General features: G+C 44.9%; 1 long non-coding RNA gene across 4 annotated transcripts in view; it reads left to right on the forward strand.

The window, feature by feature from the left end:
* LOC141409935 (uncharacterized) overlaps positions 1-20,802 on the forward strand; it is a 250,137-nt gene that overhangs the window by 78,440 nt on the left and 150,895 nt on the right. For all 4 annotated transcript variants that reach the window (XR_012432907.1, XR_012432908.1, XR_012432910.1 and 1 more), the window contains exon 3: positions 8,300-8,358. This is a non-coding gene — a long non-coding RNA (uncharacterized lncRNA). The remainder of the gene's footprint in view (positions 1-8,299; positions 8,359-20,802) is intronic.

Raw genomic sequence — 20,802 nt, forward strand, 5'->3', positions numbered from 1 at the left:
TGGCAGAGACAGGCAACTGGATTCCCAGAATGAAGTTACTAGGAGGTTTGAGGTGGGTAGACTGATGGATAGATGGACAGGGGGAGCTGATAAATCCAGGCAGGAGAGAAGGGAAAAATGGTTCTGGATCCATGAGGTACTTGCTCAACCCCATCCTGATCCAGGTCTCTTGGGGTCTGCTCACCCAGGGGAGTAGCTGAAAGAGTCCTTGTGGAAAGGAGCTTGGATCTTTAGCATAGTTTCTTGACTACTAGCCCTGGAGGGTCACTACTGTGGTTTCCGGGGAGTATTGCCTATCTTGACTACACGCCCAGCTAACAGCCTGCTACTGTTGTTGGCAGAGCTGGATAGGACTGAATAAGTTTTGATCCCTCTCTGACTTCTCATTTCCTTTGCATTTTTTCTTCCCATTTCCTACCTATCTTACCTACTTACTTACCAAAGGTAAGTATCTTTGGATATATAAAAGCAAAGGAGTTGGAATTTTGTAAAATATAGAATTAAATAAAAATATAGGATGTCCAGCTGCTACCAGCTTTTGAAGGCTCCAACCTTGCATCTGGGACCTGCCTGAAGTATGCTCTTTACACTGCAAACTATAAAGAGGGACACCTCTGTTACATAAACATGGATAAGTCAGAGTTCCTCAAAAAATTAAGACCTTGAAGTCTAGAAGTATAATTTGGAAAAACCCTCAAAATCATAGCAATATTTGCTCAAATGTTAAACATGAGACACAAATAAACCCTCTGTGTTAATTCACTGAGATGTTGGGGATGTTTGTTGCAGCACCCAGCCTGCCCTGACTAATACACTGTGTCTGTGTGTGGTGGGAGTTGGGTCAGAGAGGTGGAGTTGGTGGGGCAGAGGAATGGGAGGTGATTCCAGAAGGAATTTTCCAGAATGGAAAGTTCCCTGGGGTGGGCATCTTGACTGCTGTCTGGCTGGATTACATAGAAGGAGAGGACATCATGCAGCCTTTAGTGAAGGAGTGGTTGGTGTCTCTGCAAGTTAATCCCACCTTCTTGCCTGAACTCTTGCCAAATGGGATTTGATGAATGGATGTGAACATATGCTGTGATTTGCAGTAAGAGGCTGGTGGGCTTGTGCCCAGAGCCAGTGGGTGCCTGGACTGGGGACTCAGGGGAAATAGTCAGGGAGGAGTTGGAAGCTCCTGTTCCTGCTCCCGGCAGGCTTCGGGAAGACGGGCTAGTTATGCAGAGAATTTCCTGTCTTTGCAGTTCTTCTTGCCAATAACCACAGCTTAGCAAATTCACCTCCTGGCCACTTTTGGTGAATTTTTAAAAAATATCTCAGAAACTCTTTTTAGGTTTGCCTTTAAAATTTAAATCCAGTCTAGGACTGGGTCATTTCGGAATCAGATTTTGGGTAAATAACTGACAACTGGCTTATTTTCATCCACGACGAAAATGGAAGAAATTCTTTTTCTTTTCCTCTTAATTTAGAAACGCCAGGGAAAGAATTTGTTCTTGAAAGAACAAGAGGTGGGTGGAGGGCGGGGAGAGGTTAGAAAAAAATACCCTGGTTTTCAGATGACGCCTCCAGAACCCTGGCTGGCTGGGGCTGATTGGGGTGGGTGAGGCTGTCAGGAGTTGGTTCTACATGGTGTTGTCATTTTAAGAAAAGGGCGAGACCAGCTTAGGGAAAGGAAGGGAAAGGAGTCAAGTATAATGACAGACAAGCACCACCCCTGCCTGTTGCGAGGATGAGAGATTGGCAGCCCAGGGACTATCACTGCTCGTTAGGATCCCAGGGAGGAATTTCATTCCCTACCTTGGTAAAGCTAAGTGGGTGGGATGAAGGAGGTTCTGGTCTTGATGTGAAGGAGCTGGGGAAAATAATGGTGCATTAGGCCAGCTGGAGTGCAGATAAAGTCTTCCTGGGGTATATGTGGGGTAAGGTGAGGAACCAATAGTACCTAAAGGCGGGATACAGGAATCTGAATGGCTTGAGTATAAAGGCTGTTTAGTTGTAACAGCTACATCTGTGTGTCCTCTCCCCACTCCCCCACCCCCTTTTCTTTATTCTGTGAACTTATAAAGAGCCTTGGAGATTGGCAGACAGAAGACTAAGTAGGAAGAGGGATAGAAGAGGAGGGGAGAGCAGAAGAGAGATCAGGGCTGAGCCAAGAGGGATGAGAGAAGACAGAAAGGGAATGGAATGGAATCTGTGTGCCTCATCGCCCTGCCCATAATATTTTTTTGTTGCAGTCTTAGGTGTGATGAGGGTAGGACTTCAGTGTTTGGATGGTATACATCATTGGCTGAAAAGTGAAATAACAGGCACTAGAACTTAGAGAAATCACTGTTAGATTTATTCTGAGCCACACTTGAAGATGGAAGCCCAGGAACACAGACTCAATATAGACTAAGAATGTGTCCCTAAGTAGGTTGCGGGAGGCACAGTATAGATACATTTCCTAATGGGGGATAGGCATGTCACAGAAGGTGGGAGAAAGGATGAGGGAAGCAGTAGTTGAATTCTTGTGATTCTGATTTGGTGACACTGTCCATTTAAGATAAGGTAAATACATGGTGGAGTGGGTAGGAGAAAGGTTAGGTGCCTTAGGGTCTGGTGGAGGGCAACTCTTTGCATCCTGTCTTTGTTCTACAGCTGATAAACAGGTTTATAACCAGTACCTGTCAGTGAAGTGTGTAACAAACTCCAGTTACACATCAAGAAGTCAACTTTAGTTTACAGGCCTAGGTTTTATTACCTACATGTCTGACCATCGTGGGCCATTGTGCAAATTTTCTTCTGAATTTTCCTTTTTTAGATACCATGCAAGATGTTAGGTACTACAATAGTGGTAATTCTGACTTTTGGGAGTTCAGTCTTTGTGGCTGAATGAATATGTGTTGAATAAATCTTAAGGAAAAGGTGTTTTTTTTTTTTTTTACATAAGTATATCATTTTAAATGATTGTTTCAAATCTTTTATTTTCATGTACAGGAAGAGTATAAAAGAGCCTTTGTCCGGGTTAAATAGAAGCCTGACGGTGTGATGGGGTGACGGTGTGATGGGGTGACGGTGTGATGGGGTGACGGTGTGATGGGGTGACGGTGTGATGGAGTGACGGTGTGATGGAGTGATGGTGTGATGGAGTGTGCACTGCAGTTCAGCTCACCAGGTGTGGAATAGACTCATTAGAGTTAGCATTAGACGAAATGAAAATCTGAATACAATGGGTGGCAGGAATTCACTGCAGGATCTGAAAATTCTGAGAAATGCTTTGGAGGCCTGGTGAATAGTCCATTGTGGGCTTCATTCTTTCCCACCTATCTCAAGAAAGAAACCACTGTTGTTTTCCAGGGAGGAAAAAAGGATTGAAATGCAGTAGCTATATTTATTTATATTCCACCATTTCTTCCGGTCACTCCCAAGTTGCTTCCAGTGCGCAGAACAGGAGAACGTCTTTCATTTGGAAATAGGTGCCATCTGGTGAAGTGATATGAGTATGTTTTTTTGTGCTTGAATAAGTTCTTTAGTCTTTGTCAGTGAATTTATAGATGCAGGGGTTATTTCTACATGGAAATAACCACTCTCTGTATTACAGTTCAGAGAAAATGTTAGAATTCATGCAAGTAGGTGCTTAACAGCAGCTCTTAGAGAAGACATTGGATTAGAGGATTTCATGTCTGAAAGGATCTTTGAGGTCATCTAATAAATACTTCTTTCTATCTCAACTTCTGGGAGCTTGGGAGGATGACTTTTATTAGAGTTTGTTTGAAGGGGAATTAAAATAGGCACATGTTTTGAGACAAATTAACACAAAATTATCCCTATTCAATTCATATCTTTAGGATAAATATATTACAATAACCAAAACTGAAAATAACCCAAATATCCATCAACAGAAGAATGGATAAAAAGAATGTGGTATATTTATACAGTGAAATACTACACAGCAATCAAAAAGGACAAATTACTGACACAACATGGATGAACCCCAAGTACATTATATTGAAGAAAACAATATCAGGTTGATAATAAGAAGTTCAAGAACAGGCAAAAGTAATCTATGGTGACAGAAGTAGAAAAAAACCTGGTTATTTCTTGAAGTGGCTATCGACTGAAATAGGGTTCGAGGACACTTTCTAGAATGATGGGAACATTTTATATCTTCATCTGGGAACATGATTCTTGGGTATGTATGTATATAAAAGTTATTAGGCAGTGTACTTAAGATTTGCACATTTCACTTAATATAAATCATATCAACCCTGCTGCCTCCAGAAAAACCCCCAAAATCCCAAGCAATGAAAACATCTACAGTGGGAAATATTTGTCTGATTTGGAACTTTTATTGTTGATAAGTTCAGTGAAGCAAATTTGATAGAAGTTCCCCTTGACTAGCAGTTTAAATAACTTGGGCGTGTTACTTAATGTCTCTGGGTCATGGTTTTTTTTTTTCTTTTCAACAGCAGTTCATTTGTTCATCACACACAGGATCTACTACCTCAGGGGGCACTGGTCCAGCAGGGGAGAGGACACAAACATACTCCATTTGCAGTCCTTGATGCATTTCTGCCAAGACAGAGAGCCCAGTAACACCAAACTCAGTGTCGCTGCCGAGACCAGCCCTGCCCTCGTCTCCAGCCCTGCCATAGTCTCCCTTTTTCTGCCTTTCTGGTTACAGCAGCACCGCAGCAGCCTCTGAAGAGGCCTCTGTTCAGGCCCAGGCAGGAGTGCCTCCCGTCCTGTGGGGACCTGGCATCCCCTGGTCTCTGTAGCTGCTCTTGTCCTCCAGCCACTGGCTCAGAAAAGCTCTTTCTGTTTGGTGACTAAGCCTGAAGCCACGGCGGGGGAAAGAGAGAGAGAAAATGAGAATTTGAGGGCACCAGATCCCCACCCAGTCCCCAGAGCCTAAAATACGTGGCTAAGAATCGAAGTTTTTTGTCCTCAGGGAGAGAAATGATGAAGGTCCTCCCTAAGGCAGTCCCAGAGACGTATAAAGAGACACTACCCCTCCCCAGCCCAGCCCACCAGCCTACACCACAGGAATAGCGCGGTGTCTCCCCACCCCGTCCTTGCCACAGGCCCTCCGAAGGGAGAAAAGTGGCATTTGTGGTTTGGACCTAGTCACAGGAACAGCATCCGGGTAATTTTCCATGTCTTCATTGACTCAAAGGTTTCCTCCGGACACAGGGAGGCAGAGCAGTTAAGCAGTTCATGTTTGCTGATGAGAAAACTCCAAAGACTCAGGGTCCTCAGGCAGGGCAGAGGTCGCGCTTCCCCTTCCTGTGTGAGACTCCAGATCAACACAGGAAACTAGTTTATCTCCTTGACCTGGAGTGGAGTAAACAGCCTTTGGTTAAGGCATTCTCTTCTCAGAAGCAGGGTTCAGTGAAAGCATAAATATTGGCCCAAGAAAACCATAGCTTCTTAGGCTAGATTGGATTTAGAGGTCAGAGACTCTAACTCTATTTTATAGATGAGGAAACTTAAGCCAAGTGAGGTGAAGTAACTTGCTTAGGGGCAAAAGCCAATCAATGACACAACTATGAAAAGAACAAAAGTGATCAAGTCAGCCCAAATTCCAGAGATGACCAGATAGAGCTGACTACATATTTTATCCCACTAGACGAGGGTTCTCAACCTCAGCACTGTCGACTTCTGGGGCTAGATAATTCCTTGTTGTGGGGGACCGTCCTATGCACTGCAGGATGTTTAATAGCATCCCTGGCCTCTACCCATGAGAAGCCAGTAGCATCCCTCACCCCAGCTGTGTCAATCAAAAATGTCTGCAGACACTGCTAAACGTCCCGGGGCGGGGGTGGGGGCACAAAATTGGTCCTGGTTGAGAGTTGCTGAGACAGAGAGCCCACTCTTTTAGTTCAACACTGAAAGATACATTGAGATGCATTATTATTTGTGGATCTGTCTCATGCATGTCTGCAGTTCTTTGAGGGTCCAGACAGGGTTTTATTGACCTTTATGTTTCCTGTGTCTTGCATAGTACATGACATGTGAGAGATGCAATTGATGGGTTTGCATGAATGAACGAATGGACAAACTCACTGGGAGACCCTGGGATGTAAACTTTCACTCACTATTATCCAGTATTATATAAGCACATTGGCTGGGGGTAGCCTGGCAGGAGATGCGGGAGGATGACTTGACTCATATGGCCTTCTATCTGGGGGACAGGAAGGACTGCTGTTTATCTACTTTGTCATCCACTGTCATGGCACCAGAGAAGGCATCTTTTTGAGCTGTATTCCTTGGGCTCCAGGCTTAATTATGTGGTTTCTTTTCATTCTGATAAAACAATAGAAATAGGTACTACATGGTAGGAATTTTTTTTTTTTTTTTCCACCGGGGATGTAGCCAGCACTTTGGAATGTTAAGCTTCGAGACTCTTACAGTTAGAGGAAAAAGTCCCCCAAACACAACCATTAGCAGCCATGAGAGCCATGGGAGAAAATTGATCATAGAGTCATAGAATTTTGGCATTGGGAAAAGTCACAAGTAAAATATAAAAGGCAACCTCTCTACCACCAAATCCTATGATATTGTTTTTCTTAATCCCAGAAATTTTCACCAATGTTGACTTTAGGGAAATGACTAAATAATTTTGTGTCTGTTTTCCAGAAGATGAAATGCTTCAGAGGGTAGAGTCTTCATTTGTTTAAAAGAAAAAAAAGGTGTCTTCAGAGGACCTTGTATGCTACATTACAAAATGTAAATTCCTGTGAATCTTGAAAGGGTGGGTGTACTTTCAGCAGAACAAAAATGGAAGAGACTGAGTGAGAGAAAAAAAAATACAAGCTATCAGTTAGATAGATCTCACCAGAGAATCAGTTTAAGAATAAAAGGGGGCCGGGCGCGGTGGCCAAGCCTGTAATCCCAGCACTTTGGGAGGCCGAGGCAGGCGGACCACAAGGTCAGGAGACCGAGACCATCCTGGCTAACACGGTGAAATCCCGTCTCCACTAAAAATACAAAAAATTAGCCAGGCGCGGTGGCAGGCCCCCTCTAGTTCCAGCTACCCGGGAGGCAGAGGCAGGAGAATGGCGTGAACCCGGGAGGCGGAGCTTGCAGTGAGCCCAGATCGCGCCACTGCACTCCAGCCTGGGCGACAGAGCGAGACTCCGTCTCAGAAAGAAAGAAAGAGAGAGAGAGAGAGAGAGAGAGAGAGAGGGAGAGAGAAAAGAAAAAAAAGAATGGACTGACTTTTCATGAACTTTACTGGTCGATTAATTCAAATGGACAAATTGTTTGGAAAGAGAACACAGTTAAAACAGCAATCAACACAAAAAAATGAGTAAAGATTTGGCAGTGAGAGGGAAGAATAATTGTGTTAGAAGCACGACTGGGGCGGGACGCGGTGGCTCACGCCTGTAATCCCAGCACTATGGGAGGCCGGGGCGGGCAGATTACGAGGTCAGGAGTTCGAGACCAACCTGGCCAATATGGTGAAACCCCGTCTCTACTAAAAATACAAAAATTAGCCGGGCGTGGTGGTGCTCGCCTGTAGTCCTGGCTACTTGCGAGACTGAGGCAGGAGAATCGCTTGAACCCGGGAGGCAGAGGTTGCAGTGAGCCGAGATCATGCCACTGCACTCCAGCCTGGGCAACACAGTGAGACTCCGTCTAAAAAAAGAAAAAGAAAAAAGAAGCACGACTGGATGGTCTTGGGCTCGTGTTACTTTAAAAGTGAATTTTACCAAGTGCATAAAGGACTCAGCGTGAAGCCCACATGTTGGCCTTTACTGCGTCAGAATTCGTGTGATTTCTTTTCAGCCTAAATTCTGATAAGTGACTACTTATCAGGGATAATGAGTGTTAATATTGACTGGTTGCTCCTGGGGAAGTAGGAGATAAACCATGGCTGGGGGAGGACCAGAAGACTTGGGGTCCCAACTGCAGTGAGGGTCTCCAAGCGGAACCCATCTTCTGAATGGGAGGGCAAGGCTGGGAAGGTAGAGAAGTGTTAGATGCTTTAGGAAGAGCTGGGAAGCAGTTTGCTACGGGGACCCCCATGAGAGAAGGAGCTGGGGCAGGAGTGGGACCCCTGGGTGGCCTGGGACTGAGCAGGCCTGGGCAGCACCGTGGTTGGGGAGCCAGGGGGTGCACGGACTCAGAGAATTTAGAGCAGGGAGGACTTCAGGAATTTGGCGTAAACGTGCAATTTTCAGATGAGGCTTAGACAGATGGGTGTTTTCCATAAACTTCTCTGTACGCAAGTGGGAGACCGCTCTCAAAAACGTCACTATCTCCTGTGGAAGAAACGGTGCCTGTTTAAGAGCATAAAATGAATGTATTGATTTTTCAGGTGTTCAGTGTGACCTTAGGCAAGAAGGTCTGAAGCAGCCAGACAGGAGGTGACTCCAGGTGAGGTTTCTCTCTGATGCTGTTCAATGCGAAACGCAGATCTATATCATTCCTGTGTGTTTACGGTATGGACCCCTCCAAATCATCATCTGTAACAAAGGAATTCTGCTGCACTTCAGGTGACCAGTATGGGACCGAGTGGGGGCAGAGCCAGCTATTGGGGAGGGATGGAGATTGGGCAGAAATATGATATGATAGTGTTGCCAGATTTAGCACATAAAAATACAATACACTCAGTTAAATTAAAATTTCAAATGAACAATGAATGACTGCTTAGTATAAGTATATCCCAAATATTGCATGGGATATACTTATATACTGAAAAATTATTTACTGTTCATCTGAAATTCAGATTTAACTGGGCATCCTGTGTTTTATCTGGCAATTCCGTCTCGAGACTCTCAAAGAAGCCAACATGCTGAAACCCTGTCTCTACTAAAAATACAAAAATTAACTGGGCATGGTGGTGTGGTGCCTGTAGTCCTAGCTACTTGGGAGGCTGAGGCAGGAGAAATGCTGAACCTGGGAGGCTGAGGTTGCAGTGAACTGAGATGGTGCCACTGTACTCCAGCCTGACGACAGAGCAAAACTCCAGCTCAAAAAAAAAAAAAAAAAAAAAAAAAAAAAGAAGCCCGAATTCTTGATGATGGTAGTGAGTAGTGAGGTTGATGGTGTTGAGCTGCCATATTTCTTTTTTGTTTTCCTTTCTTTCTTCCTTTTCTTTCTCTTTCTTTCTTTCTTTCCTTCTTTCCTTCTTTCTCTCTTTCTCTCTTTCTCTCTTTCTTTCTTTCTCTCTTTCTCTCTTTCTTTCGAGATAGCATCTTGTTCTGTTGCCCAGGATGAAGTGCAGTGTGGTGCAATCATGGCTCAATGAGGCCTCAATCTCCCGAACTCAAGTAATCCTCCCACCTCAGCCTCCTGAGTAGCTGAAGTTATATGCGTGCGCCACCACGCCTGGCTATTTTTTTGTAGAGACGAGGTCTCACCATGTTGCCCAGGCTGGTCTCAAGCTCCTGGGCTCAAGTGATCCTCCTGCCTTGGCCTCCCAAAGTGCTGGTGTTATAGGTGTGAGCCACCATGCCCAGCCTTTTGCCTTATTTCAAATGGAGATGCCTGCCCAAGCCTGCTTCTCTCACACCTTTTCTCATCTGTCTGCAGTTTCTTGAAGAGTCAGGAAATCCTGTTGCCTTTGAGAAGCCCAGGCAGCAAAGGAAGGAGAGAGAAGTTTCATAGGTCATTGCTGTAAGAAATTTCATTCTCCTGTTCCCTATTGTCTTGCTCCAGCAAGAGGAGCAGTACCCTCTTTAAGGATTTGAGGACAGAAGGCAATTCGGGTAGATAAAGCCGGCACACACTGTAGCTCGAGTCCTGGGGAGATAATGGCTCTGAACCTGCTAAAATAAATGGTCTGCTTTGTTCTTGAATAATAATCAGTTGGCAGCTTTGTTCTGTCTTCCCAGCAGCTGGATGAGATTTTGATTTCAGAGGAAAAAGAGTGACCTAGGGCTGAGCATACTGGACAGAGGGAGAAAGGAAATTTACAACAGCCTCCCATGTGTGGTGAGAGAGTCCCTTGCTGTGAAGTACTGCCTGCCCCACCAGCTGTTGTAGTGCCTAAAGTTATGCCATTAAGTCTTAAGGTTAATGACCTTCTCTTTTATTTATTTATTTATTTATTTATTTATTTATTTATTTATGAGACGGAGTCTTGCTGTTGCCCAGGCTGGAGTGCAGTGGTGTGATCTCTGCTCACTGCAACCTCCGCCTCCCAGATTCAAGCGATTCTCCTGCCTCAGCTTCCCGAGTAGCTGGGATTACAGGCGTGTGCCACCACGCTCGGCTACTTTTTTTTGTAGTTTTAGTAGAGACGGGGTTTTACCATGTTAGCCAGATGGTCTTGATCTCCTGACCTCGTGATCCGCCCACCTTGGCCTCCCAAAATGCTGGGGATTACAGGCTTGAGCCACTGTGCCCAGTCCCTGACCTTCTCTTTAAAAAAAAAAAAAAAAAAGAGCAAATATTCTGGAGAAACACAACATATTATTATCCTTTTAGAATAAAATTGTTCGTTGGAGTTTTTCTAACCCCACATTTGGCTGAAAGCAGAGTCTTGAAGTTATTGGATCCTAGGACAGGTAATTTTTATAGGTGCTGAGTGACCGAGAGGTTGATCACATAGAGAGAGAATATAAGAGAAGCCCAGAAATAGGAGGATCTGGATAGTTCAGGAAAATGGAAGAAGTGGGAGACTGGCTGGAGCCACTCATGCAATTTTCCATGGAGAATGAGTCGTGTTGTCTCTGTCCTCCTAGAAGGTCTCTGAGTCCCAGCGTTTCCCCTCTGCTCCATTTGTCCAGCTGACTGAATGCTTCTAATTCAGATAACAGCAGAATTTGGAGCATGATGAAACTAGTTGCAAAATTCTCTAGATCATGGCATGAATAAAGCTTAGAGGTTGCAGGACCATAGCCTGTTGCCAACTGTCCTTGAAATGTGTCCTCTAGGTTTTAAAAGGCAAAGGATGTGCAGCTTTCCCCCTCCATGTGACAAAAGTACCTGATTCAGTGACAATAAGGATTTTAGAATCAGAAAACCAGGGGGCAAGCCCTAGTTTCTTTCCTTGTCAAGTGGAATGGCATCCAACAAGCACGACTGTTTCCTGCTCTGCAAGACAGGCATAAAAATCCCGGATTGTCTCTTTCATAGGGAGGTCAGGCTGGGCTTTACCCAGTTGTCAATAAGTAGAGTTTGCCGATTGTGACCACAGCTGTGGATGGAGAGTGTCAATTTCCTCATGAAAGGGCAGCCTATTCGGTGGCTCTGCCTCTGTTGTCCCTGGTGAGGGCAGTGGTCTCTAAAGCAACGCTTTGAATGTAAGAGCTGCTAATCAAAGAACAAGTGACATAAATTAGTCCAAATGAACAAACGGTGAAGGCCTTCTCATCTCTACTTCAGCTCATTCCAGGACGTGGGATACTGTGGTCCAGCCAGGCTGTTCACAGGGATTATCCGTTCTGGGACATCACGTATCACTAAGTGTGCCCAAGGGCATGGGATGGGTAACAGTTCATCAAAGTTTCATTACATAAGCCCCTTCTGCAGGAAAGGACATGAGAACTTGGACACCATTGTCTGTCTCTAGCACTGATCTTCCTAGAAACTCTTCTTTGCTACCAGAAAGTATTTTTTCATTTTCTGGTTAAAAAATAAAAAAATACTAGTGTAAAATATCATTGGCTATCTCCAAAATGACCAAATGAAGGCAACTAACCAGAGGACTCGGGTAAATTTGGTGGATTTGGGTATCCTATGCATTGATACGGGGGATATAAATGGACAGAAAAAACAATGGGTAATATTCATTGAAAGCCTCTGTGTGCCAGACCCTGCATGGAGTGGCTACACATATTACTGCATTTAATTCTCATAACAACCCCCTGGGGTAAGTACTATTATTACACCCACTTTACAGATGAGGAAACTGAGGTTCAGGGAAGTCAAGAAACATTCCTATGCAGTTAGGAAGTAGCAGGGCTGAGACCGAAAACTAGCACTATTTGATTCCAAAGCTCATCCTCTTAACCCCCACACAATTATTTACCTCTTTACCTTGTCTTCTCATCTTGTAATTTCCAATCAGTCTTACCAGAAAACATATCCCTCTTGCCCTTGAATTACCCATGTTTCCTTTCTGCTCTTGGGCAACCCTGTGTTAAACTCTAGAGCGAGCCTCTGCCACACTGGAAGGATATTGGCATTTGGCGTTGAGCTGTGGCCCACGCAGGCTTGTGAGCAGACTGGGCACCCTCTCTGGCAATGACTAAGGGTGCTGCAGATGCCCCTGCTATCTTTAGGGTGGGGACATGGAGGGCAGAGCTTAAAGGGCCAGGGATGAGATGCCCTGTCACCATGAGGCTCTTCCTGAAGCTGGCAGGGGTCCTGCCCCACAATGTCAGAGCTGTCTCCTGAGCCCCAACTCCACAGGTCATCCAGGGGCAGAGCTGAAGTTTCTGTTCTCACTTTCCCCTTCTTCAAAGTGGGCATAATGATGTGATACCAAGGGACAAAAGGATAAGGAAATGTATTTTGCCAGTTGTTTCAAAAACCTCAGAATCCAGCCCATGCTTCGTCCGTGCAAGCCCTCTTGTAGAGGCACTCCTGGCTGCCACTCCTCATCTTTCTCAAAACAGCGCCACATCTCTGGGAGGCCATCAGTGAAGAACAAGGCTGGCTTAAAGCGCCCTCCCTCTGTGCATTCTGCTGTTTGCATGCATTATTAGTGCAAGAATGCCATTAGTGCATTTAGACCAATTTACTTGTCATTTTCCCTCTGCCTAGACTGGAGGCTCTCTCTGGGTCAGGACTACCTCAGTATCAGCCCTTAACAAATACTTTGCGCATTTTGATGATCTGAGCCATTAAACTGAATTGAAGAAAAAAATCAACATCCACTTCTAAGCGTGGCAGTGGCTATTGTATTTTGGCTGTTTGTTTTAAATACCCAACTCTTCCACCTTTTAAGCAGACCTGTTCTTCCGAAATTTTAGACGTCTTCGGAAGTTTCCTTGCCTCATTCAGATTACTGGGTCATGATTTAGTGTTCCAGGGAATTCCAGGGAAAAAAAAAATTCATTTTGCTTCTGTAACCCCTAATGTCCACTGCTCTGATAAAGGATCCCAGCTGTGACAAGGAGATTATTTACTTGAAACTAATGAGCAGAGCTAATTACTGCAGTGGACTTGGGCAGGGACAGAGTGGGACAGAGTGTACCGGAGCAGGCTGCTGGCAACCGTTCCAACCCTCCAGTTGGCAGCTGAGCCAGGAGCCCCCAGACATGTCAGCGCCTTTTAGTCTTCCAATTGCCTGTTCAATAGCAAACAGATTTTAAGATCATGGTTTGGGGCTCAATTGTCTGACAGGAGCCAAGAATGAATTTCTGCGGCTTGTTCTTTTCCTCACTGGTTCCAATTTTTGTAAAATATTATAAGAATTAAAGTCTGACTTTTTTTGAGGGTGTGGGATTTGGGATCCACCCCTCCGTTCCACGGCTTCATTCCTCACAACTCCTACCATGGTTCCTCTCCCCGAGAGAGAGCAGGACACCTCTTTCTCACCCCCTCCCCACCAACACACACACAAATGCCTGGTTCTTAGGGCTGAGGCTTCTCTGGGCTAGAATATTCTCTCTGCCTGGAGTCTGAGCCACGTAAGCTCAAGCTCACCTGCCAACAAGTTGTGCCACTGACCCCACCTCATGATGTTTATGCCTTTATTTGGCATTCTGAGCTGTGTTTGTACCAGATTCCAAATCGCATTATATCCCAGGTAACAAACCTGCCCACGTACCCCCCTGAATCTAAAAATAAAAGTGAAAAAAATCTCATTATAATTAACTATGTGGGACATCCAAATTCTTTCCTGTTGTGGAATTTTGTTAAACTGGGACATGAGAGGAAGCCATAGTGGTATGAGGTGAAAATGAAGAGTTCATGGACTATAAAGTGCCGAGTTCAGCACCTGGCACCAGTGATGTACCTTTTTTAGACATTTAATTTCAGTACGCCTCTTTAGAGCATAGACCGTGAAGCCCAGTCCTGTTTTCTATGCTGTATGAGACACACACACACACATGCATTAACCATGATCTGTGCTCTCAAAGGCTCTGCTTTGCAGTGGGGAGTGGCAAGACACATAGGCCTGGAAGGTAGGAGCAGTTCTAAGATGATGCAGGGGCTGCAGGAGAGACACGGTGTAAAGAGAGGGCGAAGGAGTGCTGGGATTCAGTGAGCAAAGGCCAGCTATGGGTGGCGTGAGCTGGAAAAGGCTTAATGGGGAAGAATGGTTGAAAAATATAGACTCTGTTTTGCCAGAGACCATTGGAGAAGGGACTCTGGGCATGAGAAAGGGTGTGTGGAAGCCCAGAGACAGTTACTATGGCAACAAAGGATGCCAGGACCACTGAGGTGCAGGGTCTGATGGGCATTGGTAAGTTCTGTAGGAGATGAGGGGATGATGGCACCTGGGGATGCATCATTAGAGAAGCTCTCAGGGGCCTGAGCAAGGATGACTTCATGAGAGGGGTTAGCAGATGGCCAGCATTTTGATATCCACGTAAGGAAAACATTGGTTTTCCTTGAAAGTATGGCATAAGAAGCATCTCCCAGCTTAATCTAGAAGCAGGCAGAGGAAGGGAGCCTCTGTGTTGGAGAAACGTGGCCAAAGTGTGCCCTGGAAAATGGCAGGCAGCTAAGGTGACAGTGGAAGAAAGAGGTGAAAATGGCCCACAACAAAGGCAAGTTAGCACCAAGAATTGGAGCTTCACAGGACAAACCACAGGGGTTGTTGCCAGAAGCTCTGGCGCGAACAAAAGTGGGCACCTAGTTTTTGTTTGTTTGTTTGTACTGAATTAGTAAACACACTCTGTGCTTTGAATCCTTAAGGACAAATAAGGTATTGTCATGGATCTAAGTTCTTGAATTTTTTCAAAAAAATTTAGAGATTTTTATTCCATACAATTGAGTCAAGTGATAGGTCAAAATAAGGGGGAAAAAAGTTGAGGAATCAGTACAAAAATATGACTCCTATATATTTTAAATATTTTAACTTAAAACATCAAATGTGCATTTATCTACTAATATTTTAATATTGAGTCTAGGCTTTTTCTTTGACCACAGGTATGCTGGTTTGAGCTCCTTCTCTTCTTTCTTGTATGAGCCACATTAATAATGGATCCAATAATGGCCACAAATAAATCCTTTGCAACTCCTCACATTGAGAGGTGGAGTCCAATTTTTCTTTGCTTGAATCTGTGCTGGGTTTTTTCTTAACCAGTAAAATGCAGTGGAAGTGGCATTCTGAAATTTCCATGGCTGGGGTTGAAACTCTCCACTGGGTTCCTTGGAATCCTTGCTGAGAACCCTGAATGACCATGCAAGAAGTTTACTACTTAGAGTTCACATGCTTAAAAGGTTACATACTGGTGCCAGCTGAGCTCAGCCTCCCAGCCATCCCCATCAAGGCATCAAGGTGCAAGACATGAGTGAGGCCATCTTGGGCCCTCCAGCTTAGCCCATCCACTATCAAATGACCTTTGTTGATACCATATGGAACAGAAAAATTGAATGGCTGAGCCCTGTGTGAATTCCTAATTCACAAAATCGTGAGATATAATAAAATGGTAGTTTTATTATATTCATATATGTTTATCCTTAACATTGATTTTAAGCTACCAATGTTTAGAATAGTTTGCTGTGTCACAGATGCCTGGAACTTTGTTGTAGAGAAGGCTGGGCACATGTTAACAGAGCTGAGGGAGACCTAGAGGTCAGTTATTTCAACTCCCTGATTTGCACATAAGAATTCTGAATATTGTCTGAGGCTTCCAGAAACAGACCACAAAATGCCGCAATCACATAGAAGGTGCTGGAGCTTCCTTACTTCAGCTTTACCTCCCCTGCCCTTGACGGTGAAGGGTCTCTTGTGTTTACCTTTCCTGGATAACCGCACTGGAAATGTGCCCATAAGCAGAGTAAGATGTATGAATGGTCAACCATGTCATCTTGTCCATATGAAGTTGTTCCAAATACCTATTTTTTAGCGACAGTGTCTATCTCCCAGATCAACAGAGAGCTAGCTCTCTGAGGTCTAGGACTGCATTTTCTGTTTGTCTGGCTTCACTCCTCTTTCCATTCCTTCTAGAGGGCCTACTATGGAGAGGGTCCCTCTACCCCACTGGGGGCAGCATCCCAGCCTAAACAAGGAGATTCTTAGTCTATACACTCATAGACAATCCCATGACAGTTCTGGTTGCATAGGCCTGTGACCAGTGAAGTCACACAGGGCCCCGTACACAGAACCCTGTACTCAATTTAGTATTCTGCTGTTGCCGTCTTGAAATTCTTAATACATTTTGAACAAGCAGCCCTGGCTTTTCATTTTGTACCGGGCCCTGAACATTAAGTAGTTGGTCCTGTTGGTAACTCATACTCGTATGGCGGGACCAGGAGCCTCAGCTATTTCATTAGTTCAGCCTGTACTATCTCACTGGGGACCAGGTGGAAAGGCTGCATCAGCAAGGAAGGACAAACCACATGAAAACTGAATACTGTATTCATGTTTCCCTCTGTCTGACAGATCCCCTCAAAGACCTTAGGAACAGATACTCCCAACCCCTGTAATTAACAACAAGCCCTAATCCTCTGGTAGAATTAACCAGGTGTGAGGGATGCGAGGCTGGGAACGGGGCTGGAGACAGTGTCCTGTAGCTCAGGCCTAAAACAACAGAACCTAGAATGTGCTGACTCTCAGCTCTTCTTCCCTAGGAACCAAGCTGAGGAAGCTCCTTCTCCACCAGCTGGGTTTTTTCAACTCGGGGAGATAGGAGGGGACAGGGAGGAGCAGGGGTGTCAGGCACGCAAAGCTTCTAGAATAGGCCAGGGAGGAAATGAAGAGCTAGGACCCCAACTAGAGCCTTGAAAGTGTAGGAAGCTTGGCTGGACTGAAGGGGACCCACAACCCCTCCTGCAGCAAACGTGAATCCCACGCCTCATAACAAATCATTGCACACGTGCTCATCATTTTTAGCGCTCTCCTCTGCCTGCCATTGACTTGCCCTTTTGCATGTCTGCCCCCGTCCAAACACAACTGTCTCTTTTTTGTCTACCAGCCGTGTCTCAAAAAATCAGAAAGGCTGGGTTAGAGGCCTAGCTGATGTTTCTTTGCCTTTTCTCTGTCTCTTTATTGTCTGAGAACCATGATACTCAAAGTGTGGTCCCTGAACTAGCAGTACCAGCATCACCTGGGAAATTGTCAGAAATGCTGATTCTTGAAGCTCTTGAATCAGAAACTTTAGGGTGTGGCTGGAAATCTGAATTGTTAACAAACCCACCAGGTGAGGCTAATGATCACTCCAGTTGGCGAACCACTCTCTTTGAAACCTATGACAGCAATAAGGCCCTTTACCAGCCCCCAAAATTTCAGAGTTGACACCTGTGTGATGGATGAGGTCTTATTTTTGAAAAGGAAAGAAATAGTAACTTTTAGGTACAACACCCCTCATCCACGCACACACAAAAGTACACACAAAGTGGAGGAATGCCTGGCTCCTCCTTCCTCCTCTGTTTACCATCTGTTAGCCATGCTTTGAGTTGTTTGAACAAGAGAATCAGTGTCAGAATAAACTTGCTTGTAGGGTGTCTGGAAGGCAGGTGCGGCCTGCCACTTCTAATGCAAGCTGAGAACAAACACGGCGTACTGAGCCCAAATCGGCCTTCTGCTGCTAAAGACAGAGGTAGAATTTATGTTTTGCTGGGATGATGCCCCCTAATGTGCCCCCTAAGGCCTTACCTTGGGGCCTTAATTAGAAGCAGCAGTGGCCCTCGGGCCTGCTGAGCTTCTCTTTGATGTGATTGCACAAAAGAGCTGAGATGGAAAACTAGACCTTTTTGTTATTTCACACATTCTAAAAAGCTTTTTCGTAGAAGCCTCATTCTTGTTTCTTATTTGCTGTCACATGCATCAGGATAATTTTAAAAAGATTTATACAGGATAAACAATTGGTAAAATCTGTCTTTCCCTTGTTTGTTCTAGTAGTATCAGGTTCAATTTATGTTATCTCTGCCCCTCCTCCTTGTCCTCACAAAAGCCCTCCCATTGGCAGCCACCTCCCATTTAGTTACCACCGCCTCCCAGTGGGTCCCTTTTCCTTTTCCTTGGGTCTTTCTAGAGCTATCCTAGTGTTTAGTATTGGAAGCTTGAACATTTAAAAATATATTCAATATGAAAGTGAAAAATATCCACTTAAAATGTGGGTGTTTTAATTGCATAATTGCACCCCTCTGGATTGACCTGATAAAGCTAAAAAGCTGTGCAGATGTAGTTGGCTTGCTTTATATGCATAGAAGCAATGGAGGACACGCCACAGGCTGTTAGACACCACCAGTAACCTGGATGAATGCGTAATAAGGAGGAGGAAAGAGATGTGACTATGTTCCTGGATCTCCCACGTGTGTTGTGTAAATAAATTCATGAGCTCAGCCCAGTGGAGTTCTTGGCTCAAAGCAAGTCTTAATTAACTGTGTACTGTGTGGCACTTCCTGCATAGCAGAGTAGCCTTACCCTTGGTTAACAGGAAACTCATAAGAACTGATGTTTTCTGACATATCAAGGGGGTCTTGCACCTGGACCTGTGGAGCTGTGTTGATCAGAAAGATAACTCTCGTTGTTCTCTGTCTCGACTTCTCTGGGCTTTCAAATGGTGGCTTATTCTTGTTTGTTTGTTTTTGAGACAGAGTCTCATTCTGTCCCTGAGGCTGGAGTGCAGTGGCACAATCTCGGCTCACTGCAACCTCTGCCGTCTGGGTACACGCAATTCTTGTGCATCAGCCTCCCTAGTAGCTGGGATTACAGGTGTGTGCTACCACGCCTGGCTAATTTTTTTGATTTTTAGTAGAGACAGGGTTTTGCCATGTTGGCCAGGCTGGTCTCGAACTCCTGGCCTCAAGTGATCTACCCTCCTGGGCCTCCCAAAGTGCTGGGATTACAGGCATGAGCCACTTCGCCCAGACTTGTTTGTTTTTAAAATTCATTTAACTTCCTTTAAGCATAAAAGGGAATTTATTGGAAGAGTCCTGGAGTAGCACACAAAACTCAAGGCCAAGAACTACAGCCGGAGCTACATGAAGGCCTGGAACCAGGAAGTGAGTGCAAAACCTTCAAAAACCTATTCCAGAGGTTATTTCATCCTCACTTTTCTCTCTCTCTCACTTGGTCACCTGGACTCTTTGCTGCTTTTTTCATATTTGATCTCTGCTGCTTTTTCTCTGTAGACCAACTTTCACTTCCTTGGCATGAGCAGGGACAAACATGGCGGCCACAAAATGGTAGACTTTGCTGCCTACTTTGAGGGGGAGCCTTGAGGATGTTCCAGCACCCTATAGTTGGTGGAGAAGCTGAGAAGACTAGGTTAGGAAAGTTGTGACATAGAATGTGGCCAGGCCAGAGTCATGTGGTACCATTCTTGCTGTGGTTCATTTCAGCAGACAGGGATTTGGCTGTTAAGAAAAATTATCTCAGATTTGGACATAAGGCAAAAGAAGGGCTTTGTTTCTTTCAATGTCATGTTGGAGTGGTGTTTAATCCCTTTAGGGTTTTTTTTTTTTTTTTTTTTTTTTTTGAGATTGCTGTGGCCCAGGCTGGAGTGCAGTGGTGTGATCTCAGCTCACTGCAGCCTCTGCCTCCTGGGTTCAAGTGATTCTCCTGTCTCAGCCTCCTGAGTAGCTGGGATTACCAGTGCCCGCCATCACGCCCAGCTAATTTTTTGTATTTTTAGTAGAGATGGGGTTTCTCCATGTTGGCCAGGCTGGTCTTGAACTCCTGACCTCAAGTGATCCATCTGCCTTCTCCTCCTAAAGTGCTGGGATTACAGGCATGAGTTACTGGCCCCAGTTCCCCTCAGGGTTCTTTAAGTATCTAGGGGAATGTACCTTTATTTGATTCGCCTTCTATCACTTATTAAAGGCCCTGACTCTGTGAAGTTACATGTTAACTTGTTGACCTTTGCAGTAGAGATGCAAATAATTTCTGTCTGGTAGGAAAGATAACCAGACATTATGGTTTTAGTTTCTAGCAGCACACAGCACATGAGTCAGTTTTGTATCTAATTTAACAATCTTATTCCAGGTGGGGCGAAGTGGCTCATGCCTATAATCCCAGCACTTTGGGAGGCCAAGGCAGGCAGATCACTTGTGGTCCGGAGTTTGAGACCAGCCTGGCCAACAAGGAGAAACCCCATCTCTACTAAAAATACAAAAATTGGCCAGGTGTGGTGGCATGTGCCTGTAATCCCAGCTACTCGGGAGACCAAGGGAGGAGAATGGCTTGAACCTGGGAGGCAAGGTTGCAGTGAGCTGAGATTGTGCCACTGCACTCCAGCCTGGGTGACAGAGGGAGACTCTATCTCAAAAACAAAAAACAAAAAACCTATAAAAAAAAAAAAGGGAAAGATAATCATTAAATTCAGGATAATGGTTAGCTTTGTGAAGGGTGGGAGGGTATAGTGAATGAGAAGAAACATTCAGGGATTTTCTAGGGTACAGGCAATATTCTGTTTCTTGACCTAGTTGGTAAGTTGGTAGTTACTTGAAAGCTCTCTTTTTTTTTTTTTTTTTTGAGATGGGGTCTCTCACTCTGTTGCCCAGGCTGGAGTGCAGTGACATGATCACAGTTCACTGCAGCCTTGACCTTCCTGGGCTCATGTAATCCTCCCACCTCAGCCTCCTGAGTAACTGGGACTACTGGTATATGCCACCACACCCGGCTAATTTTTGTGTTTTTTGTAGAGACAGAGTTTCATCATGTTGCTCAGGCTGGTCTTGAACTCCTGGGCTCAAGAGATCCACTTTGTTTGGCCTCCCAAAGTGCTAGGATTGAAAGCTCATTTTAAA

This window comes from Macaca fascicularis, chromosome 3 (assembly GCF_037993035.2).
Source record: "Macaca fascicularis isolate 582-1 chromosome 3, T2T-MFA8v1.1".
Taxonomy (NCBI): domain Eukaryota; kingdom Metazoa; phylum Chordata; class Mammalia; order Primates; family Cercopithecidae; genus Macaca; species Macaca fascicularis.